This window comes from Schistocerca gregaria, chromosome 7 (assembly GCF_023897955.1).
Source record: "Schistocerca gregaria isolate iqSchGreg1 chromosome 7, iqSchGreg1.2, whole genome shotgun sequence".
Taxonomy (NCBI): Eukaryota; Metazoa; Arthropoda; class Insecta; order Orthoptera; family Acrididae; genus Schistocerca; species Schistocerca gregaria.
In genome coordinates, this window is record NC_064926.1 from 24,015,969 (window position 1) to 24,042,969 (window position 27,001).

General features: G+C 44.2%; 2 protein-coding genes across 4 annotated transcripts in view; one reads left to right on the forward strand and one right to left on the reverse strand.

Annotated features, from left to right (window-relative positions):
* LOC126282172 (N-alpha-acetyltransferase 15, NatA auxiliary subunit) overlaps positions 1–27,001 on the reverse strand; it is a 282,396-nt gene that overhangs the window by 121,244 nt on the left and 134,151 nt on the right. The gene's annotated exons all lie outside the window — the stretch shown is intronic.
* The window catches only part of LOC126282173 (uncharacterized), a 42,514-nt gene that overhangs the window by 560 nt on the left and 14,953 nt on the right, over positions 1–27,001 (forward strand). Inside the window, exon 1 of one of the 3 annotated variants that reach the window (XM_049981698.1) lies at positions 3,860–3,970. The exons of 1 other annotated variant lie outside the window; for it this stretch is intronic. The gene's annotated coding sequence lies outside the window, so the exon portion shown is untranslated. Of the gene's footprint in view, positions 1–3,859; positions 3,971–27,001 lie in introns of those variants that run through there. One more of the 3 variants, XM_049981700.1, reaches the window with a different exon arrangement.

The window sequence follows — 27,001 nt, forward strand, 5'->3', positions numbered from 1 at the left end:
CAGCTGTATACATGATTAACCGTTATGGCGATTACTTTTGGAATAATAAACAGTTAAATTACCTTTTTCATATGTCTCGTTTTCATTTGACTGTCTTTACAGTTAAAAATAGGCGAAAAAATGTAGATTTATCTAAACTGACAGCTGCCAGTTTAGAATACTCAGTTTGCTAACATTACCCAACTTCGTGACGAACTTATACCTTTAGGTGTGAATTATGCCTTATCCAGAAAAAGAGAGACAGGTCGTGGAAATAATACCTCTTTCGACGGACACTAATTCACTGAACAGTTTTCCCATCTCCATACGTGGAACAAAAGCAGCAAAACCCCGTTCATTTAGTTGCTTTTAGTTATTTCCTAGCAAACAAATTCTTTATGTAAATGCAGTATTCAATAAACGAAAATGGCTTCAACCAGACACTGTCTGAGCCACACTGACGAATTAATCTGTAAGATTATACCCGCCAGTGAAATCCGTTCTTAAGTGAGGCTGCCATCGTTCCGAAGGCTGTTTGAATGCCACGGCGCTTTACTAGCCGTGGTCCTGCTGGCGGCCGTAAGCCTTCTTTTCACATTTTAATTGGCTTACCCAGCCAGTCAGAGTGTCGATCTACAGCTTAGCATGGATTTCGAACCAAGGTGTAACTCGATATTTTTTCACACCATCAGACATTGCCAGTGGTGAAAGATCTCATAAGTGACACATAAAAATTCTACGACTGACCGGAATCGAACGCGAGATCTCCGGATTTCTAGTCTGGCACCTCACCACTGAGCCGTCAAGTCAGTCTTAACATTCTTGGAGGGTACATAACACTGGAGAAACTTTGATCTTACGCTAATTTTGCTTTTCACGATGTTCGCAGCGAGGGCTTATTCGCATTGCAGGAGGCGTTGTCTTTGCACACAGTTTTAATTCCTAAAGTCTTAACTGATCTGCAAGACATTTACCGAATAGTGAAGTGGGCAGTTTCTTACAGATTAATTCGACAACGTGGCTCAGACAGTGTCTTCCCGCTAGTGTCACGATCAGACACGCATTTCTCTTAAGCGCGAAGGAATAAGGAACGAGGAACAAGATAAAAGAAGACACTGCTTTGCCTTTCATAGTGGGGATTATCTGCATACCCACAGGCGGTAAATCTGGCTATGTCGTTTCGGTTTCTTGACAAGCGCTACGAACTACTCTACCAAAGCCGCCACGTTGGGACCACTGTTAGAGGCGTTAGTTGCTGGAGATTCTTCGACCCGATCTAATGCCATCTCTGTCAGGTGGGATCTGTCGAGCGCCGGTTCTACTGGCTGGCTTCTGCCATCCACTCAAGTGCTAGTTCCTATCAACTGCGAGAAGCCGTCGAGTTCATACCTCTTTTCGGAAGATTACATCCAGTTGGTCGGCGTGAACATTCTCCACAGTAACTACATGTACTGTACAGGGGTTGCCAACAGTATGGAAACACCGCTAGAAATGCATGCAGGTGGCAGTCAAGCCTGCAGGTTACGCTGTCGTATCCGACCACGAATGGCACCTGTGCAATGTTCTCAAATCGTTGCAAGTGTCAGTCGTGGCCAGAAAAGGCTTCTGTGCACTTGTGAGTGCACTATGTCAGACAGCTCGTATAATGTGCGCAAACGTAACCGAGGTATCCGAAGTGTTTGGTGTTTCAAGAGGCACCGTGTCGAAGATTTAAACCACACACAATGAAAGCGGAAAAACATCATCCGCTAAGTCACAACACGGATGAAATAGTGTGTTGACCGATCGTGGCAGACGGTGATCTAAGAGGACTGAGATGAAAAATAAGTGGACGACAGCTGCAAAAGTGACTGCAGAACTGATTGTAGTACTCGTGAACCACGTCAGCACTAGATCAACACGAGTCGGGAATTGAAGGGCGAGCTGGAATTACAACATCATTTGCCTATGATGCAAATGGCCATAACAAGAAAATCATAAAACCTGGACTACGTAGATAAGGAAATGTGTCATTTGGTGGGAGGAGTCTTGTTTCACACTTACAAACGAGAGCGTCGCAAGAGTGAAACATGGCGCGGCTTCGGGATGATTCGTGGTATTCCATGGGCTCCACGAGTACTCTGCAAGGCTTCATTACTGCCAGGGATTATGTTACAACTGTGGCTGACTAGGTCCTTCCTATGGTGCAACGTTTGCTTCAAAATGGTGATGCTGGGTTCCAAGACGACAGGGGCCCTCTTTCACACGGTTCGGATCTTCCAGATCTGGTTCTGTGATCACGAAGATGAATTTCCGCATCTGCTCTGTCGATATCTACCTCCCTCATCGTTAACTGAACTTGCCACCACTTTACAGGAAGAATGGTATAAGATTGCCTTGCAAACCACACAGGACGTGCATTTATCAATTCCGAGACGGCTGGAAGCTGCTTTGAATGCTAAGTGCTTTCCTACAGCGTATTAGGCATGGTAGTGTGTTGTGTTAGTTTATAACACAGAAATGGTTTTGACGTAATGTGACCAAAATAAAGTTACTACAACAATTTTACTTAATGTTTTCATATTATCATTGCACGATCAACTAACTTGGTATTATAGAGCATTCAGTATTCTTTTCACCTCTCGTCTTCTAGTAGTATTTGTTGGGTGCTTGCCCACTGCAGACGGAGGGAAACAAACAACAAGAACACTGGATATTAAATCAACGTCATGCTCTAAAGAGTTGTCGTGCCAGATCAAACTAGTGACGCGAGCCAGGGCGTCTCCACACAAGTGGTCAGCGCGAACGTGGGTATTTCCCAGCCCTTGCGCGCGAAGAATCGGAGCCTCACGTCTCTCTTTTTCCGTCAAAGCCCTGCGCAAAGACGTCCGCGGACACTGCAAGGTCGTCCGCTGCTTACAGAGCACGTAACTCAAGTTGCCACTCATCGCATGAAGATTTCTGCACTACTCACTCTACGATGTCTTATGGCTCATCGTTTGACTTCCTCGACAAACACAACGCACATTCATGCCTTTACTTTTATTATAGAAAAATCACTAAATTTCTAGAGTGACTCCTCTACTGATCAGAGGGGTGTGCACTTCCTTTAAACATCCTGACGGATTAAAATCGTGTACCGACCGGGACCGAAACCAGAATCTTGCCTTTCTCAGGAACTGCTCTAACCGACTCACGGCTTGTCCTCTGAGCTTAAATACTGCCACGTACTCATCTTCTAATCTGAAAACACACACACACACACACACACACACACACACACACACCCTCACACACACACACACACACACACACACACACACACACACAGAGAGAGAGAGAGAGAGAGAGAGAGAGAGAGAGAGAGAGAGAGAGAGAGAGAGAGAGAGAGAGATTATGCCTAAACCATTTCTCTGCCAAATACTGTCCTCCTGTAGTACTAGTTCCGCAAGAAAGGAAGGCGAGCTTCAGAGAAGTTTGGAAAATAGGACGAAGGTACTGGCGAAATTGGAACTATGAGTCGTGGTTGGATAACTTGGTAGGTAAGCGCACTTCCCACGAAACGCAAGGTTCCTGGTTCGGCTACCGAACGGATACAATGTTTTAAACTGCCACAAAATTTCATACATAAACTGTGTTGCATGATATTACACTCTACCTCGCGGAAATGAGACCACTGTTAAGTCTAGAGACGGCGTTACACGGTTAGTTTTTTGTCCAGTGTACTTTTGTCTAGTACGGCGTCCACCGCGGAAACCAAACGAAGAAGCGCGCAACTGGAGCTGAGACGGCGTCATCCTACGCGGATGTTGCACAACACGTGTGCGGCGGTGGCGCCGGTAACCCCCCCCCCCCCCCTCCCGCCCACGTGGCACACGCCGGACGCGCGGCGCGGCGAGTCAAGTCAGTCACCAGGGAGCCAGCAGGTGGGACGGCTCTGCCACTCGCCGCGCATGGAGCGCCGACAGCGCCACTACACGCCGCACTCTAGCCGGACACCTACACCCATACCGTAAGTCTGCGACGGCCATCGGAGCACGCTAGTGGAATACTAGAGCAGCCCGTGCTGCCACCTACAATCGAGAGAGCTGTGTGCTGAGAGTAAAGGTAAAACCGTGGTCGCAATGTGCGCCGAAAATTATAAACAGCGCGCAAGCAACCAAGTCTTAATCTGTTCCATTATTTTCACCGACCCTCCTTTATCATTGAATGTCAAAGAGCAATTTAATGAATTGTTCACGTGTAGTGCTTTAGTATGATCCTGTTGGACCATTAGCGTCCGCAAGGGGTGGCACTTGGCGCCTCCCCCCCCCCCCCCCCCCCCACCCGCCCACGAATCCCTCTGGAATCTGGAGTGCGAGTTTTTTTATTCATTACAGACTTCTCATACACTTATTTCTCCCGTCTCTTTCCTTTGAAAAGCACACCAGCGAACTCACACACTGGGAAAGAGACCCACTCATAATAGAATAAAAGCTGTGCGAATACATAGAAAGAAGGATCCTTTATTGTATGATTATATGATAGCGGAACAAACACTGGTAGCAGTTACTTCTGTAAAATATCTGGGAGTATGCGTGCGGAACGATTTGAAGTGGAATGATCATATAAAATTAATTGTTGGTAAGGCGGGTACCAGGTTGAGATTCATTGGGAGAGTCCTTAGAAAATGTAGTCCATCAACAAAGGAGGTGGCTTACGAAACATTCGTTCGACCTATACTTGAGTATTGCTCATCAGTGTGAGATCCGTACCAGATCGAGTTGACGGAGGAGATAGAGAAGATCCAAACAAGGGCGGTGCGTTTCGTCACAGGGTTATTTGGTAACGCTGATAGCGTTACGGAGATGTTTAACAAACTCAAGTGGCAGACTGCATCGCGGTGTAGCTTGTTCGCCAGGTTTCGAGAGGGTGCGTTTCTTGATGAGGTATCGAATATATTGCTTCCCCCTACGTATACTTCTCGAGGAGATTAGAGCGCGCACGGAGGCTTTCAGACAGTCGTTCTTCCCGCGAACCATACGCGACTGGAACAGGAAAGGGAGGTAATGACAGTGGCACGTAAAGTGCTCTCCGCCAAACACCGTTGGGTGGCTTGCGGAGTATAAATGTAGATGTAGATCAGAGCACCTTTTTTTCTCGCTATTTTCTAATAGAGAAGATGGCATTATTTGTATTACGTAAAATATTTGTTTATTTAACCACGTACCGTTATTTAGTTAGTGCTATAAATTGAAACTCCACGCCCCTTCACTCGGTCTTTTGCACGTATTCTCTACAAGTGGTATTCGGTTGATGTATGCACTGCGCTACTAGAGACAAAGTAGCTTTTGAGTATCTAAGTAATCTACTAACAAAACTATGTACCGTGTAGCCATTAATTCTCCGGGATATAATAATTTTGTCGCTCTTATAAAGTTTCTTGTGAAACGACATATTTAAATTCACCAATTCAGGCATATAAATGGGGGCGATATCAACGCCTTGAGGCCGCCACGCCTATCCCTTCAAGGGGTCAATTTCTGCGGACGCCCAAGAATGGACTATAATACTCCATTATTTACGCAACAACCAAACCACATATGGGTAAAATGGTTACGTAAACAAAATCTTACGTGTTATAAACCACATGATTTCATCGTATGCGTGCACGACGTTTCACGATGTGCTACACAATACAACTGAAAATATAAAGCTCTCATTCCCTCTAAGGTTGGTCTTAACATGACAGTATGGTCCCAGTGGAGGAAGAAAGCCTTTGTCTTCCTCTGAACTAACTCGCCGAGCCAATTCGGGGGGACCTGCGGTTTAACATGGACTCCGAACGGCTCTCCAACTCAAAAGTCCATAAATGTTTACCGTGGGTGAAAGGAACTATAACTGACGGTCAATACCTTAGGACAGACTAAATTTCTAGTTTGGCATTTACCGTTTCAAACTGCAAGACACGCCACGAGAAAATAAGTTTAAAATATTTTTATAGCTTTTACAACGCTGAATATTTTATGGCTCTTACCGTGCCTTTAAGTTCCACTGCCAACGAACTTTCATACATCCATTTTACTACTTAATAACGAACCTACATTACACGTCTACGGAAAAATATCCTGTGATTGCAAACAGACTGTTAACGACGCCATAGAAAGTACAAACAACTCTTCAACGCCACTACCATGTTTAAAGGCATTATCGCTTACAAAAAATAAAACCCCAAAGTGTCAGCTTGTAGTCAATTAGTATTTAACTCCTCATTATTGACGATCGTTGGTGGAACAGCGATTGATTACGTTCCACAATAGAATGTCTTGCTGTCGTATTTCAAATTACTAGACGGTGTAATGGTTAGAGAAATGAAAACGACAAGATGGGGGCCTTTATAAATTAATCTGCTCCAGATCCTAACTGAAGATGCATAACTTTCAGTCTGCTTTGTTGACATTCGATTGACACTCACACCATCTGCGCTCTCGAATGATTTCCGCACTACTGGACTCTCAAAAAGCAAAGGCTTTGATGAAGAGGCGAAATCAGCATCGGAGTCGGATACTGTCTTCAAGTTTGACGCAGCAGATTAATGGCCTCACATCACTGTGTAATATGACAGCCTCTGTGTATAGTTTTTAGGGTAGCCGGCTGCTGATGGTGAGAGGTAGAGTTCGCTTCCCTGTAACCGACTTGTCTTTTAATGTGCAATCGAAGTCTGAAAATGGATACACTTACCTTCAAGACACCTAATGCCGAAGTGTCTGAATAATTAAACACGGAAGTACATACGCAACCCGTCGCAATGGCGTCCAATAGGGACGTTTGCCGACGTGAGATACATTTTCTTTATCTATACTTATAATTTGCAAACAACAACAGAGTATGTCGCAAACGTAGTAGGTTACAGTTTAATACGTCACAACGTCTGTTCTATTCATCTACTGTGCACGGAGGAAGTAACTACTATAACCATTCCAAATGGAACATAACTCCTATATTATTATTTTCAGTGGACTTTACGAGAGACATACGAGATCGATAGCAATAAATTGTTCGACATTTTTTGAGAGTAGCTTATCGAAAGCAGCTCTTCAAGCGTTGCATGATATTTCTCGTAGTGTATTTCGCTATAGTTATTGTATGGTACACGCTCTCGTAATGGTTGAACAAAATCGTTATCAGAATGACACTTCCCCTCTACAGCGAAGGGTACGCCGTTTCGTACTTCCTAGTATATCAAAATCAGTGCCGGATCGTGACATGAATCCTTGCCTTTCGCCGGCAATGCTCTACCGACAGAGATACTCGGACCGAATCACGACTCTCCGTCACAGCTTACTTCCGCCTACACTGATCGCGAAAGCCAAGGGTACGGTTCGGATGCCGGTCCGGCACACAGCTTTAATGTGCCAGAAAGTTTCAAGTGACCCAAATGGCTCCGAGCACTATGGGACTTAACATCTGAGGTCATCAATCCCCTAGAACTTAGAACTACTTAAACCTAACTAACCTAAGGACATCACACACATCCATGCCCGAGGCAGGATTCGAACCTGCGACCGTAACGGTTTCGCGGTTCCACACTGACGCGCCTAGAACCGCTTGGCCACACTAGCCGGCAGGAAGTTTCAAAAGCGTTATAAACTGCGGCATTCTCCTTCCTCCAGCTTTGTCTTTATCCATTTATCTGAGTTCAGGCATAATCCCGTCAGAAATGAGCCACAGAAGCCCACAGAAATATGTGGAACTAGGTTTCAGGAGGTGATGTGTTTCGGAATTTAGATTTAACAAGGTTCTACTACCGAATAGTTGAAACATATATTACCTAATTTAATATTACTATTCATGAATTTGAATAGACAGTATATATTATGGAACGATAGTGTCGTTACTGTCAATTTTAAATTATTATTGTTTTTGTTGATGCGGTTTGATACACGTCTCCACGCCACCAACTACTGGGATGTCCAGCTATTTGAACCTGCTTGCCGTAGTCTACTCTTCGTCTCCCTCTTCCATTTTAACTCCTCTCCTCCCTCTTCACACGCCCACACTTCCCGCCATTATCAAAATGACCTCCTTGGCGACACACACTGTGTCCTGTCAAGCTATCCTTTATTATATTATTACTTAAATTTTTAACTTAATTATTTAACGTGTGTGTGTGTGTGTGTGTGTGTGTGTGTGTGTGTGTGTGTGTGTGTGTGTGTGTAGGGGGGCTGGGGGTGGAGGTGAAGAGAGAGACCAAGGACTGAATACAACGAGCAGGTTCAAATGGACGTATGATCCAGCACATACGTAGACTTTGAACTCAAGTCGACAACAACCTTTTTTTGAATCACTGGTCTTCTTACTGGTGTGATGCGGTGCGCCAAAAACTCCTCTCTGGTCCCATCCTTTTCATCTCTAAGCAGCAATTGCAGCCTACGTCCTGAATTGTTTGCTGGATGTATTCCGATACCCGCTGTACTATACAGTTTTTACCCTCTATCGCTTCCACTAGTACCATGGAAGCTATTCTCTGATGTCTTAACAGGTGTCGTATCATCCTGTCCCTTCTTTTTGTTAGTGTTTTCCATATACTACTGCTTTCCTCAGCGATTCAGCGGAGATTCTCATTCCTTGCCTTATCAGTCCACCTATTTTTGAATATTCTGTATCACATCTCAAATGCTTCGACTATCTTTTTTCCCCACAATTCATGTTTCACTACCATACAATGCGGTGCTCCAATCGTACATTTTCAGAAATTTCTTCATCAAATTAAGGCGTATGTTTGATACTTGTGGATGTCTCTTGGTCAGGGGTGCCTTTTTGCCAGTGGTAATCTGCTTCTTATGTCATCCTAGGTCCGCTCGTCGTGGGTTATTTTGCTTCCTAGGAGCACAATTCTTTAATTTCGTGATCCCGAATTCTGATATAAACTTTTTCGCTGTTCTCATTTTTGCTACTTGGCATTACTTTCGTCTTTCTTCGATTTACTCTCAATTCATATTCTGTACTCATTCTGTTCATTTCATCGAACAGATGCTGTAATTCGTCTTCACTTTCGCTGAGGATAGTAAAGTCATTTGCGGATGTTACCACTGACAACCTTTCACATTGCATTTCAATCCCACTCTTGAACATCTCTTATTTCCTCACTGCTTCTCCGCTGTATAGACAACAATAATAATTTAAAATCAACAACATTGACACTAGAATTCTATAACAAATAGCTTAGTGTCGTGAAACCCAATTTTTTCCTGAACTTGATTGGACTGTCCAGTGATTTACCGGTCCATTCGGTCGCCACCAGAGGTCTCGTCTCCATTTTAGGTTGCAAAGTGTCAGTCAGTGCAGCAACTAGGGATGCCTGTCAAGTCTTTCCGAACTTTGGTCACGGCCACGCTTTAACTGTTAGGTACTTTTCGGAGCAGGGGACTGCTTTACACAGGCAGGTGACGATGGCGCGGGTTTAGCACACAATACGTAATCTCACAACCCGCAGAGCGGAAGGGAAGAATTGTCGGTGAGCGCACCGGCTTCTGTCGCAAAGCTGGATTCGGAAGGTCGCTTCCCCGGGTGCGGGTTGCGCAACGGCGCCGCGGTGCGCTGCGTGGCGTCGCGCCTAACAAGGCGCTGGCGCATACCTGAGTGGCGCCTTGAACTACACACTCCCCCTCCCCCCTGGGCCCTGGCGGCAGACGCACCCGCGGGTCAACCAACCGGGCGGGCGGGCGGGCGGGCGGGCGGGCGGCGCCGCAGCCGCACACAACTCCTGTGCGCTAAAAATAGGAACGGCCCGGCCCCGCCGCGGCCTTGCCCCCCGAGTTCCGCGTCTAAAGCGGGCGAAACACCCGAGCGGAAGCGTGCCGGCCGCGTGTCGACCGCCTCGCGCGTCGCCTCCGGGCAAATGTCAACGACGATTTCCCAAACCTCACGTCCTGTTCGGCAGCAGAGTAAATCCTGGAAGACGTACATGCATTGCGCTCTGTAAGAAGACACAACTGTTTACAAGTCTTCCCGCCTTCGGAAGCCTATCTTGACAGCAACTTTGGCAGGCACTTCAAGAATGCGCAGATGTAGTTTAACATCGGGCGTGTCGAGCAAAGTGTGTTCGACCCTTGCGCTTCATGTTGTTTATTGGCAAACTGGCATGCAGTAGTAATAGTAACTTAAAACTTTCACAGATGATGCAGTCATCTATAAAGAAGTACTATCTGAGAAAAACTTCCCAAATACTCACTCGTATCTTGATAAGGTTTCGAAGTTTGTGTATTGACTGTATAGTCGCATCAAATTTTCTGAAGCGGAAAGTTGTGCACTTCACACAGCGCTAATAACGTAGCATCCTATGAACACAGTATTAGTGAGTCACGAATGGAATCAATCAATACGTACAAATACGTTGGAGTGACAATTTGTGCGGATATGAAACGGAAATATCACATACGCTCAGTAGTATACACAGAAGATGGCAGACTTCTGTTCACTGGTAAGATAGTGATACTGGAAGAAGGAGAATACTTTAAAAATACTTGTGCAACTCAAGAGTGTTGCTCCAGTCTGCGATATCAACACCAGTATACGAAGGACAGTATGGATGTTCACAGATTCGTGTAACCCGTGGGAGAGCGACATGAACTGGCAGACGCTTGAAGACAGACGCCACCTATCTCGATACAACCTATTTGAAAAGCTTCAAGAACCAGTTTCCCGCCAGGCATCTAGGGTTATACAACAATCCCCTGCGTAACACTCCCATTGGGACCACGTAGACATGATCAGATTAATTTACAGCACGAAGAGGGGGATTTAAGGAATCATTCTTCAAGCACTCCACAACTGAATGGAACTCGAAGAAGTCTTAATCATTTGTACAATGGGAAGTATCTTCTACCACGCACTTCACAGTCGTTGATCGCACATAGACAATCTATCGGAGCATAACTTTGTAATAGGTGCTATAGGGATCTTTTTTTGCTTGCGATGGCCGTAACTGTAGAGGTCATTACGATTTCGTTAAATATCCGTGACAGTGATGGCAATCTCGCCTGAAATTTTCCACAGAGGGTCATACGAGATAAAACTTTTTGAATGAGTGTTGTCTGTGTTTCTCCCTCAAAGCGAACATATCGGTTGAAACAGTCCTAAATAGTTATCTTCGGTCGAAAACATATCAGGGGCAGATAGTGCAAGATCACAAGCTTCGTATGGGCTTTCAAAGCAGCTATGAAAATACGATTTTGCTGAAAAACTGATTACTTTATTCAAGAGTCCCCAACGTGAACACATTCGGAAAGGGGGAATTCTCATGTAACGGTGAAACATACCCATCGTTCTCATCAATGGTATTCTGGACTCTTTCTCCATTACCTTTCTGGGGACCACGAAGCCATCTTTTATAGACGGCGTAACCTTTAGATGCTGAAACATAACTAATGTCATAAAAAAGGAAAAAAAGCACGAGCTTCGTTTCTGAACAGCTCCTCCGCGGTTTCGTCGCAGTACTTTCTAGACTTTGTGACTTCGCAAGTGCCCCTGTCTACCCTGTGGTTAACGGATATAGGGCCCCACTTATTGAGCATCACATACCTAAGCTGAAATGAGTGGCGGGGCACGGGAAAACCAGGTTGCACAATTTCCCGCGATTAGGGGAAAAGCCCGAGTCGACCTCGCTTCCCAATATCGAGAGGCTTTCTCTGTGTCGACAGCAGCGTTTCGTTTCCCACATTGCTAATCGCCAAGGACGCTTTCTTGGCTGCAGGAAGTGGGCTGTGCCCGACCGGAACGCTGGACGTGACGCACCTTCTACACAGCAGTCAAAACAAACCCGGGGAACATTTACCATACTTCAGTCTCCACAGAGCTTCTTCCTTCCTGTCAATCCTGTTTTAGTGTGCAGAATAATCATATTCCGTACATTACACATTACCTACGGTTTAGCTGCAATATTACCATTTTATACGAACAATCAAGAGCAGTTAGCTCCGAGCTACCTATTCTGGTCCACTGTTTGTTGATAGGAACGGCATTTACCACGAGTCCGAGCTCATTTTTTCATGAAAATATATCGTGCTATGCTAATACAGGATCACATACTCTGTATGGAAGGCAGTTATCAAAATATGGTTTTGCAGAGATAAAAATCCTCATGCGATGGTGGAACACATCATAATTTCCATTGCAGACCCTAGTTCGCAGCATGAAATTCCGCGCTTAATCCTATTTATGACACACTTCCGACTAATGGAGGGAATCGCATACGACATCCTGACGCATTAAGTAATCACAGTTTTGTAATTAAACGAAGTATTGGGTGGGGGAGGGGGAGAGACAAACAGTTGTAGACGAAAATCAGCACTACATTAGGCGGGTTCAAGTAGATGTTCATTATGAACGGGCTTGCGCAGGATACACCAGCGTGGAGAGCTGCACCAAACCGGTCTATGGACTGCAGAAGTGATGTTTTTAATTAAAGAAACCATGGCGAAAGAGATGAAATTATATATGCTGACCAAGCAGAAAGGTTCCCTGCCGATTAGGACCACAGAGCGCTGAGTTGAGTTTCGGAGGCGAAACAGATGAAGTTCATTGTGTAACGAGCAAATGACAAATGGAGCGCTTACAGTTAGTAAAACATTTCTCAATTGCGGAAAGAACTTTTTCAGGGCTACGTTAGTCAAGAGTTAGCAGAGGCATGTTACATGTAATCTGAACCTTGCTGGTCCGGTTAAAGTACGATGACAGCTTGTAAGTCTCCTCAACGAGTATGAGTGCTTCGCTTTGATCTTGAAACTGACACCAAAGAAATATAGGGTACATGTCGAAGAGCTATTTCGGGTAATACTATCAGATACGCAGCTGTTGGAAAAATTGAGATGTGACGATGTATAGTTAATTTTATTCTCAAGTTTGGAGAAAGAAAGCGAAAAAGCAAGAGAGAAATAAATACGGCTTGACCACATTATACCACTCGCATTGCAAGCTCGCACTTAGCTTTACCACGCTATATAGGACTTTTTGTATCGTTTGTACAGGAAGATGTCTTGTTTCAATCCTAGGTGGTGTGACAACACAGGCGCGTTGCGGAAATCAGCTACGTACCTAACAACCACGTTCATTCCGAATGTTCAGCAGCAACTACGTATCAAGGCCGATCGGTAGTCAACTGACAGCACGCACTGTGACCACACTGATTGAAGCGGTCTCATATTAAAGCATTGCCTCAAGTACGAGGAACAAACTACTGATAGGCAGAGATTGACAAATCTTGTACACCGAGCACGGACAGTTCCTTCAACTTTCCTGCCGCCAACCCTAAGTTCCACGCTGTGCATCAGTGCTCATGTGCTAAGAACCAAAGTATCTCACAGCGTCGTAACTATGATCTGGTTTATGCGTGCAAGAAGACACGATCCAGTTAATATTGGCACTTGGCTGCGTTAAACATATCAACGACAGGAAAGTAGTGCACGGTATTACGAATTTAGGGAAAGTGTCGAAATGTTTACTACCTTCAGATTTGTTACAACAGTTATTATTTGCTTTTGGTCATCTGCGAGCCAACATTCACCTAACGAATCTGGTAGCACCGAGCCGATTATCATAATTAAATTAACTCAGATGAATAAGTATGGCGAAGGAATTCGTTCGTGGATTGTTCCATCGAACCATCCCGACATTCCCCGAGTATTTCAGGAGACAATGGAAAGCACAAATTCAGATGGCGGGACGGGAGATTTGAAAGAGACTTCGCGAACCCGTATATTTTCCCTCAACTACTTCGCTCAATAAACCCGAACCTCAAAGTGTCAAATTTAGCGACAAGAAGAATAGCATTATAGGGAAAGAGGCTGAAAAAGGTAGGCAAACTGTAAGAGTAAACGACAGAGTTGACAGTTGCACACAGTCAATGGGATTATTTACAAAAATAATTTGCTTACAATTGCAGTCTCAACTTGTACACATAGGTCGAAATTAAACAAGTTACCAAAGATCACACGATATGCATACATTAAACAAGAGTTTTCCTCGGGACGTGTACAAGCAATTCTCGAAGTCTGAATGGAAAACGATGTTGTTTTCTGCCGATAGCATTCTTCCGCCAGCAGCAGCGTCGTCCGTAAAACTTGTAAGGTTACAACATTCTCCAACTTGTCGACACGTACACTGGTAGTCCTATTATCATCGACCATGCGGCGAACAGAGGTTATCTCTGTTTATATCTGAAATTCTCAATTTAAGATAATGTGGTACGCTTTGACTCCTCAAAAGATAGCTAATTTCCGGTATAAACATTTTTGATGTCGGCGAGGTACGGAATCAACAAGGCGGCACCAGCGTCAGCCTTGTAGGGCACCCCATTAATGCAAAATGCAGGCCTCCGAGATGCATCACTGCCGTTCAGAGTTGTGCACGATGCCATTTGGCGAGCTACTTTCACCCGTGGCCGTGAAGCCGACAGCAAGCTATACCGCTGGATCGCTTTTGCAGCCGGGTTGACTAACTTGGACTTCGGAATAATCTTTACATTGTCGAGGTCGAGTGCAGGAAAACTCCGCAGTCGAAAGAGTACTAGCTGTCTACGATCTGAAAAGATATTGGCGAGGACAGCACCGAATATGGAGTAAGGGCATCTGAGAATGACGCGGAAAAAAGGGGGCAATAATTGAGCAACCGGACGCGCATCCGGCCTCGATTCAATCTCCAGTGGACAGGCAAAGCTAGCCTGCGAGGTGGAGCGCTGGCAGCATGCGGCGCGCTCGCAAGAAGTGAAGCAAAGGCCAACCGCACGCCGGCCTCGTTCTGTATCGGCAGCGCTGGTGGACGGCGCGCAGGCAGACGTGGCCAGCTACGCCCTGTGACGCCTAGGACGAGACGCGACGCGACGCGACTCGACTCGACGTGACGCCGTCACGCCGCTTCCGCACCATTAAAGCGCGAGGTCGCGCAGCAGTGGGTCTGGTAACGGGACTAGTCAGAATGACAGAGCAGGCGACGTCCAAGTAAATAGGCCACCGCGTGCGTTACAGGAAGACGGGGGAAGCCCGGTTACGATGAATGTGCACCTGATACTTGCTAAGGCAACAGCAATGCATACAACAGAACTAGCGTCTGGTGTACGCTACTTGCTATCCTGCATTAGTAACTTCTATTGCCAGTATGCATCTGGAAAGGCTTCCACTGCTAATCACTTTCATACGGCACCATTTGGAGACAACTGGTCTCACAATGTGAAGCAAATTCTGTCACCACTATAATAATGATATTTGAGATACACTAAAAATAAATTTGGAGAGTATTACACAATTAAAGGAAATATAACGCGAATTCTAAATATGAATTCGTCAGGTGGGCGTTGATACCACTATTCTTGAATAAACTACCTATATAACACTTAGAAAATACAATAGTCATCGATCATAGTGATGATTCGAAAATTATCTAGTGGTTTATTCGCAGTGGTGCCGTTGGAGGTTGTACGAATACGAACTTTACGTTATCGACCGCGTTCAGTGCACTGAAAAATCATATAATTAACCAAAAATACAAGCTCAAATTTGGATTTGTAGTTGTACATGGAGCGAACGAGCGTTTCGGAGAGCGAATAAAATCATCAATCGCAGCCTACACTTCGTCAGTTCACTCATCTTTATCAATGTGTGAAAACAGCCTTTATGTATTCATTCTTCTTCAATGCCTGTAAACAACAACCTCAACTTGCTGTTTCTCATGGAACACTAAAAAATTAAATTGCTTTTCACAAACGAAAAACTGCTGACTGTCTTTCCGTTTCCGATACAACTTCGTGTTTCGCCGTTTACTTGTCCGACAAAGTACCCTACGGCATCCTGTTAGAAAACTAGCTATGTTGATATTTTAAATACTTTTTACAAGTGGTACACTGGAATTGCATGGAGATGTAAATTCCTTGCAAAAATGAGGATCCTAGTCACGTCTACACAGCCTGCCCGAATTTAATGAAACTGTGTTGTTATACCTACTAAGCGGACGGAAAACACCTGTAACTCATTTGAGGCGATAGGGGTGGCGGTGGGGGTGAGGAGGGGGAAGGGCAGTTGCCAGAACTTTCCTCTCAAGTGTCAGTCTGTCGATATTTTTAATGTTTGCTAGCGACTGAGGTGGAATACTTGACGTAAATTTTTAAAGTTTAAATGGGTGAGCCAACGAGGTGCGGCTCCCCAGAATCAATAGGAAAAGATTTTGAACAATGTTCACTGCTTTCTTCTGCACAAAACAATTGTAATTTTACGTTGCTTATTTCCTCAACGCCCCTGTACCGCTTTTAGTTTCTGTTACTGAACATAGAAGTTTGTTCACAATTGGGAGCTCAAATCAACCAACACTGCCCTTTTTTTAATCCTTTGCAGAATTTTGACTATTATCGATTCATTATACACAGCGGATTCCTCGACGCTACAATACATAAGCAACCAATGTACCGGGTATTTATAAATAAATATCGGGGTTTTAATGCTTTATAATATTTGTAATATTAAACTTACAGATATAAATATGTCAAATGAAAGAGCAACTCCAACAGTTTTACCAAGAACCTTATAAATGTTCAATGCGAGCACCCTTTGTCACACTGCACACATCAAGTCTATAGCCGAGTTCTTCCCAAACGTCGATCAGTGTGTCTTCAGTGATTGTAGCAACAGCTACTTCAATGCGGTTTCTTAATTCAGGGAGGTCTGCTGGTAGCGGAGGCACGTACACACGATCTTTGATGAAGCCCCGAAGGAAAAAATCGCATGGCGTTAGGTCGGGTGAACGTGGAGGCCATGCAAATGGCAAACAACTGTTTGAGTTGCTCTTTCTTTTGACGTATCATCTATAACTGTAAGTTTAATGTAGTAGATATTATGAAGCGTTAAAGCCCCGATATTCATTTATAAACACCCTGTACTGGTGTCTGCATTTGTTCTCCGTCTTTCTCCTTTCAAATTCATCAACATAAACAAAACGCTATTCGTAAACATCAATCTCAGTCATTCGTAGGATCCATACTTGACACAGCATTAAGTAATCCAAGAAACCACAAACCTCTGCGCTAAGCAGTGTAAATATATTCTTGTAAAAAAGTAAGAAATCGGATTAAAGGGACAGGCATTTTTTGGGACAGAACCGGCGAGTGACTTTCCGATGCGATGTCTTTTATCACTACGTCCCGAGTCCTTGGACGAAAACCTACACAAACCCAAATTTTTTAATTTATACAGCTTTCTCTCAATAAGGAACACACTTTCAACACGCCTGTAAATTTGTATTATTTATTATTAATTTTTGTATTTCACATCGTTCGTCTATTGGTATATCATTTTCATTGACAACATTCAAAGTCACTTCAAAAGAAGCATTCTGCGTCAAATCAAAGGCAACGGCAGCAATAGATTATTTTGCAATCTTCCGTTGAAACCGACTCATTCGTCTTTATACGTGCATTACCTAGCGGTCAGTGATGTGGGTCACACGCAGTCCACCGCTAGAGACCGTTTGCGGTGGAAGGTCAGAGAAGCGGATACGCCAAACATTACTAAAGCGCCGACGGTCGCTGCGTGACTGGAATCGGTAAAAAACGGAACGACTGGATCTGCCGTTGCGGTACCGTTAGCTGCTACCAAGACAGGAAACGCTTTTCGCTGGAAATCCAAGTGTGGCCGCGTACTGTTTTGTGGCATGCCTTTATGCGGAAAGTCCACTTCCGTAACTAAGTGGTTAGCGTAAATGGCTGCCCTGCGGAGGACCCGGGTTCAATTCCTGGGACTGCCAGGGATTTTTTCCCTTTGTGGGAAGACTGGTACGGGGCCCACAATGGCCGAGAGAGTTGTGTGCTGACACCGCGTCCCCACCGCGTCCACGTGGGCCCACTGGCTGAAGATGGAACGGCAGGCGCTCGGTACCGTGGACAGAGCGGTAGAGCTTTATACGGAAACGTTATGGAAGTAGTGTATTGCACCTACAGTCACCTCCATACAACGAGTGGCTGAAAAAGATAGCAGCTCGCTCCGGGCAGAGTGGCATCAGCAGAAAGATCCGGAATTTCAGTAGTGCTTGATACCCACATGAACTTGTAGCCAAGAACGTTTAAGGCTGATTTCTAAAATATGATGTTTGATGCCAAATAACCTGGCAAAATAATCTAGCAACACACTAGTTATAACTGAAGTTCACTGGCGCAGAGGTCACTGACTCCCAGCCACCGCCTCGAGATGGAACAGGGGCTGTAGCTGTGTCAATGTCTCTACTCAAGAGCAATAAGATGCTAATCATGTATAAAGAAAGACGCAGCCACACAAACTCAAGTTGCCAAAGTGGCGTAAAACCGAACGACTGTTATACTCTTTCGTAATGCACAAATTACTGTGAACAGCCTGGTGTAAACACATTATGCTTCATGCCCGACTTATCTGTAACATAATGATGCCATCTTAAGATTGTCCCTTGTACTACAGTGCCTCAAGGAAGCTATCTGGGACGCTAGCCTATCTGTGCCTTGTGCCTTACTGTCAAGTGTTGCATTACAGATTTCCAATAAATCCTACTGGTGTATGCTTTCAGCATAGTTTGTACGCCTGTGGCAGTAGTCGCAAATCTACAAATAATGCCGTATCTTCCCTCATGACAATACTTTATGAACAAACTAAAAAAAAGTGATGAAAAGCTTAATGATACAGACAGCGCGGCATTAAACAGCATTATGAATCAAGAAATTAATATTCATAAAACAGGATGTCAAAGTAAACAAATGAACGCGAGCTGCATAAACCAGACACACAGTATAAAAATCATATTGTCAAGCTTCTGATAAATCACGTGATTACAATAAGAGATTTCTGTCGCGTAAGAAGCCAAAAATCAGGCTTACTGAGAAACGGAAAAATGTAATGTGGGTTGGCGCAATAAATGTTAAGTCACAGGAAATATCTGGAGGAGATTACAATTCACTCTTTTTCACCGCAACTGTGAAGCATGGTGGATGTTCCATAATTAATTGGGCTCCAATTTCAGCAATTCCAATGGCCACACTGAAAATAAAGGTAGCTGGTGAGGTCTGTACGTGGATCAGGACAATATATTTGACAGTTAACTGTCTGCACAACTGTTGCCGTGGTGACAACGAATCGCCCCCTTCGTTGTTTTCAGCGTTGTCCCAGTCGCCACAGTAGTTGGCAGACGGCGCTTGTGACCGATAACCTAATTTGTGTGATTAACTAAGATGTTCCTCTGTGCTGCGTGTTTGACTTACGCAACAGAACATCTGAGACAGACGAGATAGCTTACAGGAAAGTAATAAGGCTAATTTTATCTTGCAAAGGCAACTTAATTACGAACGCAAGAGAGGATCGTGTGAATGTAGTCATTGCTGTATCTATCACACCCACACGGCTTTGCACGGGTAACGGTGAACCCAATGCTTCTCTCCCTCCACCCACCCTCTCCCTGGCATGCTCTACAATACAGTAAGTCACTTCGTTATTCTGATCGAGATACAGTAAGTGCATCGTTTATCCAAAGCAACTGGGCTGTTCGGGTAACTGATTTTTCGAATAACACATTATTTACAAAAGCATACTGTACCAATGGACATTGGCATATGAAATAAAGGAGCAGTGCCATGAAACCGAAGAGAAAAACTCGGTCTACAGAGCTTAGGAACTGGCGACGAGCAATATCACGATTCTCGACAAATCAAATGGAAACTACACTGGGTGATTTAGCTGCCCCTACCGACATAGTTTTATGCAACCCTCAATGTATCTTACCTTCATAAGTCATGCGTAGGATTTCGATATTCTCTCACTCGCTGCGCGCAAACTATTAGTTCTACAGAAAAGATGAACAGAACCTTCTTGTAGGAAATTTAATGTAATTAAATTCTGTACTGGAATACGTTTTCGCTGGAGGCAGTAGTTTTGGAGTTATTCCTTCTGTCCAGGAAACTAATGTGCTTGTACGGGTCGAGTTTATATCTTATTGTCAACATAATTTCAGCGCAACGTTTGCAAAAGTCTTTCTTTCACTGCTCTCACGGGCATGTTTAAAACCAATAATGTTTACGAAATGGCTGACTATGCTCGTGGTCGAATGTTGGGAATATTTCGTGTAGTCGGAAATTTTTGTGCAGTGGCAGGAGAGAATGCCACGAACAAGACACCAGAAATTCTGACTAGTGAAGGATGTGTAAGGGAGTGGAGGTGCGTTTGAAATCACTTTCGTGCGTTTTTCCTGAATAACTCGAAAACCGTGGCCTGTGGCGAAGACGTATCCCTGTACAAAATTTAACTACATTAAATAAATGTCTTTAAAAAAAAGGTCTTTTTTTTAGGACTTATAATTTGTGCGCAGTGAGCAAGAGAATATGGATATCTCGCGTAACATTGCAGCTTGCATAAAACGGCATCTGTTAGGGGCTGCTCAATCACACTGTACAACATGCTTCACCTACAAACCTTCTCAAAACGAACGATAATTTCTTACGCCTGTCAGGCTGTCTCGACAACTCAGTAATGCAAGTGGAACTACGCCTCAGAAACTAGAGCACAGATATTTGAGTGAGATGGTACAAACGAAACCTAGCACTGGAGGTGACGAACTGCAAGATGAAATGCTGAAGAATAAACACTAAACGACTTTTAACAGACTAAAGACTGCAGAGAAAATTGATAGAAAAGCAATCCTGGAAGCATGACTTTTACAATCTCCCAGAGGAACAACAGAAATAACATTGGTAATATAGCCTAAGTAAGACACAAATAGATAATCTTTACATTCTACCGATATGAACAATGAGGAAACTAAATCGTGTAATACACGAAACAATGTGGCCTCACTAAAAAACGTAGACGCTACAGTACACTTAGATACAGTTTGACTCAGGTGTATAAACATATAGACTTAAAACATTATACTCAATAAACTAGAGCACGGAAAAAAATCACTCATATCGCCTCCGATTTAGATAACCATATTCGGGCATGACAAGGGGCAATTAATCACCGTCCCCACTATCGAATGGGTAAATTCACAGTGAAGCAAATAATCTGCCTACAGATAAAATGGTTCAAATGGCTCTGAGCACTATGGGACATAACATCTGAGGTCATCAGTCCCCTAGAACTTAGAACTACTTAAACCTAACTAACGTAAGGACATCACATACATCCATGCCCGAGGCAGGATTCGAACCTGCGACCGTAGCGGTCGCGCGGTTCCACACTGAAGCGCCTAGAACCGCTCGGTCGCACCGGCCGGCTATAGATAAAGAATTATTTGACCTGCTATGTTGGTCTACGCAAAACTATTGTAACCTCAGTATCTACACAATGTTTATATGGAACTTGTACGAGCCCACGTGCAAATAATTGAATTTCTGAAAATTTCATTTGCACTGGACGAACATCGAAAAAGAGCTGAAGGCGTCTAGGAGCCATACCTGAGACACAGGAATCACACACACTTCTCCCCACACTCACTTCTCTCTTGGGTTAGCAGATGGAAAGGAAATTACAGAATATATGTAGAGATATATAACTTTTAATAAAGTAGTTAAAAAGGGTAGCGAACAATCGATTCTACTGCATTTAGATAGTAAAGTCACTTGTGGATCCTTACAAACATATTCGCACAGTACTTACAACAGAGCGAGGAGAAAAAACAGGGAAGCGGACAGCAATGCTCATCACGGCAAAGTTTTGTTTAAACAGCGAACACAAATGCGAAAAGTGTAGTCTGGTTGAGCAGATACAGAGATGATTGGGGCCGGAAGGTTTTCGAAATAATTCAAGAATCAGAACTGTTAGCAATATAAATACGCAGGATTAGCCTTTGCATCAAGCAAGGTCAGTGCAATGCGGCAGAAATGTCGGCTATTTTGACATTTAAAGTATTCGTACGCGATGACGTGACAGTACATCCAGAAGGTTTTTAGTGTGATAAGACCCGATAGTGGCGACGGATCCGGGGAAACCCACGACTGAGGGTCTACCACCCACGCGAGTCCAACTACGAACACAGACATTACAGAAAAAATGTGAGCGATAGTCAAACTGGGGTGCACTGTGTGCACGGAATTTTCTTCCAGGCTGTGATTACGAGATAATTACATCCACAACTGATGATAAATACAATACAGATAATAAATACTAAGAAACACTGAGTTAAAAACAAAACCGTACATATACCATAGCAGTGATGCGTCATTTGCTTTGTCTTAAAACCGAGCACTGACATTTCATTCTCAGAAACAAGGAATTTTGCTGTCACTTTTCTTCCAGTACAAACCACTTTCGTACGCACTGTATACTTTTTTTTTGTAGCCCTCCATATCAATAATGCTTTTTGAAATGTTCAGCTGGATCAGTATCAGCCCACAGTTTTCACTCTCGATTTCTAATTGCTTAACTCAATAACTAGATTGGAAACGCATAAACCAACCTACAGTCGCTCCAAAGTCAGCGTTCCGCCCTTGTTTCTTGTTCATTTCGATTCGAGAGGCAATTACACGAATCATTTGCAGAGTTTAAACCCAGGTAATCTGCCATTTTTATCGTTTTTCTACGCAAGCTTCCACTATCAGTGTCAAGTACAGTGGAAAATTATGTACCGGCATCACTGCCCAATGTACTTGCATTCTGACTTCTACATTCCCGAGGTAAGCTTGATCCACTAAGATTTTTCTCTGACTCGTCTATTATTTGGCGAAGAGTCAGAAGTGAACGCCGTACAGTGACAGCGACGGGTGACGGGATGGACAGCGCCAGCGCCTGCTTTCGGTTAGCCGACGTGGCTGCTGCGCTCCCTGTGGCGAGGGCAGCACACGTAACGTGACGGCAGGTGAGAGACGCGGACGAACGAACGGACGGACGGACCTTGGCCCGGCCTTGCTGCTGGCGACCCCGCCACCAGCCACGCCCCACACCCCGCCCTATCCAGCCGCTGCGGCGCGCAGTCTTTCCGCGTTGCCATAGCGCCGATATTTATAGTCCACCATCATTCTCCAATTTCGAGGAAGGGACTAGGGAAAACTAACGGTCTAGCGACTTTACCCGCTCATTAACCATCGGCTACAGACTATGAGCAACTGCGATGATAGTTCCGATATGCTTCTTTTATATGGACCGAACTGCCGAAAAAATGGAGGAACCTGGGTAATACTATATAATCAAAACCACTATGGACAACATCTACATCCTGTTAACGACGTTAAATATGAGAAAACAGTTCCCAGACTTTCTGCTTGACGAACGGCATTAGAAATTGCTAGGCAAGAGGCGTAACTTTGTCATTACTACAGAGTTTGGGTGTTCCTTAAAAGTGTCAACTCGTGGAAGAAGAAGAAGAAGAAGAAGAAGAAGAAGAAGCTGTGGATAGTTCACCCCGTTTGAACCTACTGTTCTACATAACTTCTCCCGCTGATCGACTATCAGTTCTTCAAACTTCTGGACTTTTTCTTGTAGGATTATCGGTCACGACGGGTAGCGGATTTGCCTATCCATCATCTGCCACGAGACTCCCTTGAACATGAATTTCAATCTAGAGCGGCATTAGTTCGCTAGGGTCTACGTGATGGCAATCTGCAGCCTAGAATTATGTCCAGTTCTAACATGAAATCTTGTTGACAACACAGTTCCCCACGCCGACATTCTTGCAAACTCTAGCTTTCAACGACTTTCTCTGTCGTCAATGTCAGGAGGTAATTGTCTTACTGATAGCTTGTGTGGTGCTTTCGCACGTAGCTGGCTAAATTACGTCATGGACACATCATAAAGCCATGTAACCTCAATATGCTAACAAAGATTATGTGATTTCTGTGACGGAGAAACATTAGTAGCGTTGTTTATTCAGTTACACAGGAGGCAACTCATTTCTTTGCAGCCTTTCATCAGCGAGCGTCCGTTTGTACGCACCGCTGTTCCGGTTAGTGTAGTTGTTGCACTTCCTGATCTTTTCTTTGAAGGCAGAATCTCTGTAGGTAGATACACGAGATAGATTTTTCTTTTAATCAAAGATAATGGTATGTTTACTTAAATCAAAGATAATGGAATGTTTACTTTACACGCCATGTTCGGTAACGGCAGGTGTCGAAATCACGATATTTAATGTAGCGTTGGCGCTCTGTGCAGCGTTCTGAACGGTTCGATGTAACTGCCACCGTATTCAAAAGTACTTCTTTGAATTCCAGGAACATTGAGACTAAGGCGCAATATGGTTGGAATAATACGTGGAGTGTGACTACCTTGACTGTTAGAACTTTGCCTATTTTATCTTATATAACTCCAAAGAAAGGAACAGCTGTTACAGGTTAATCATGTTGCGATGACTGAGTGACTCCATGTTTTCGAGCTGGCCACGTTTATATCTCTTTTTATTATAGCCGTTCTTCGGAAACAGTTCTTTCAGGAAGTGCCACACGACCAATTGGTACGACATTCAAGGTTTAACGATAACAACAAAGGAAATCATTGAAAGATGTAGTATACCAACAAATGACATGCAACAAACCGAGAAACAATTATACAAGTTCGTTTACACCGAGATACCCGAGTCTGACGCTTCACTAGGAAACCTGATGTTTCTTGTTAGCGACCAGAAAGGAACATAGTTTTTTATGAAGGGTTCCATTATTTAGCAATCTGAACACGATACGCCAAACGGTGCAGTTTCTTAGATACAGAAATCTTCACAACACAACCACATGCATCACCGTTGCCAGTCACTCAAAAAAGTAACAACGGACTGACAAGAACGGAGAAACCGCTCGCGCCACATAAGGAAGTGGACGACTAAGCGACAGCTTGCAGGAAGACAGCCCTGCAACTCTCCTAAGCAGTGCAGGGGCGCTTGCCGCCTAGAAAGCCAGTTGGCACGTAATCTAGTTCTAATAGCCTGGTGTCCGTGACATTTACCGCCAATGTCTCGCAGAGAAAGGGAAAACACATCTGGATTCAGCGTAGGCGATTCGCTCTTCCGGAATAATCATTAAATTGTGATGTAACTCTCGCCTATTTTAAAACTGCTGCTGCTTCTCCGACGTCAACACTTCTCGCATTCACGTCGATTGCAGAGGAAAAACTCGAAAAATTATCAAACTGCTTCGAACTAGGATGAAAATATAGTTCTGAAAAAAAAAACCCACAAATATAACGGCGATTGCGTGCCCAGATTGGCCCCTGCAGCCCTTGTTTACACAAAATACAGAAAGGTCAGTTGGTTCGCTCTTGAACAGATAAATGCTATAACCACAATTCCCAGTGGCAGCTATTATAGATCGGTTCTTCACAGCGCTCTCACATTTTGTGGTCGCAGATTCGAGTTTCAAAGGTGAAAGTAAAGAGAGTTATTTGTGTCCGTAGCTTTCGCTTTCTTGAAAATGTATTGACGGCCTTGCCAATATCACCAAGAGAGGCAGAGCTGCTGCTGCAAGTCAGTGAACTAAATTAGGCAAGAAATAAATAACGATGGCGGTTCTCAAGCCTTCTAGTCTTCGAATGTCAAAAGGCATCTCTAAACATGCCCTGCACATTTAAGGAGCATTCGATGGAGGTACGCACATCAAAAGAACACTGATACAGTCTCCTAATTCATTCAGAAAAATGCAGAAAACTTAATCTCACCTAGGGCGGAACCCGAAGAATTCAAGTACCAGTTTCTTAAAAATGGTTTATTGTTCACTCTAACAACCACAGCTTCGTGCCGTCGTTTATAATTACGTGAAAAAGTTCTGAACTGTTTACTTGCTGACTTCCCTTTTACAGAAGGGCAAATGTAGACACCTTAGTTGTAATGTAATTCAATAACTTTCAGCAGACATATTCTGCGTAGCGTCAGTAAGGAAACAGGGGTTTTTCCAGTGGTGGGAAATGCCTCAATCTGTAATAAACACACTTACGACGAGTACATCAACAAATATGTAAACAATATTGTTAGCAGGGCGACGATAGTGTACATGTAGGGGCCGTCTCCGGCCAAAATTGCATAAATTACTTCGTCTTCTTTTCCCTCTGCAGTCACTTAGAGAACGATGACAACCTGAAATCAAGACTGTACACCAGGATCTGAAACCAGTTCTTCTTGACTAGTTCAACGGATAGCCAGTATGACGTAGCGTGCACTGATAACTCTCTTCAACACATCGGGAACACGTTCCATAGAAATCTCTTTAGTAACAGCCACAGAACGATTAAAGTGATTAACCACGTAATTTATTTATCGAAGCTAGCCAGAAACAAACATCACATTGATAATCTAATTTAAAACAAACTCAACTGAAATTATCTTCTACAATACCTGACAAAGTAGTAACACTTCCCAGCTGCCTGGAAACGGGGCACGTTAAACGTGTGTTCCTGCCAACGAATGGAAGCACTTCTACACCTTGAGGTGGTAGTTCTTCAGAAATTGCGAGATTCGAAAAAGTATCCAGTCGACGGCGTTGTCACTGATGACGAAGCACAAGCTGGATTTCGACAAGGATGGGGAAAGATAACCAACCATCCCAGCATACAGCCTAATCTATTTCGGGGGAGGGAGGGGGGAGGGGGGACGTAAAACCTAAGCCTGAATAGTCGTTCTTCATAAATGAAAGTTCTGTCCCGTACGATACTCAGTCGAAGGATCAAAACGCTGGGCCACAAGACATGTCCGCGTTCTGATTCAGAAATGTAGCGTGAGACAGCAGTGAATCCGAACGCTTAAAATCTCATCTCACTTTCAGCGCTTCACACTCCCGGCGGCTGGCGCCGATTGGCGCATACAAAATGCCACGAGAGTGTTCGTGCCAGCCACGTTTCGTAAGCGTCCTCGTTACACAGGCACCATGAAATTCGCCAACAGCGTGGACTCACGACTTTTTTGCTGTTTCGCAAACAGAATGCGTGTCGCGCAGTGCATTGTGACCGACGATGGGCGCGTGGCAGGTGCTTCATTAAGTCATTCACACCCCACACGTCGCCTAAGATGTGAACATGAAAGACAAATGTTCCAAATATGGATAGGCCACTTTCGACTGCTGTCTAAAACACATGCAATTTATTTTACGTTCTCGAAG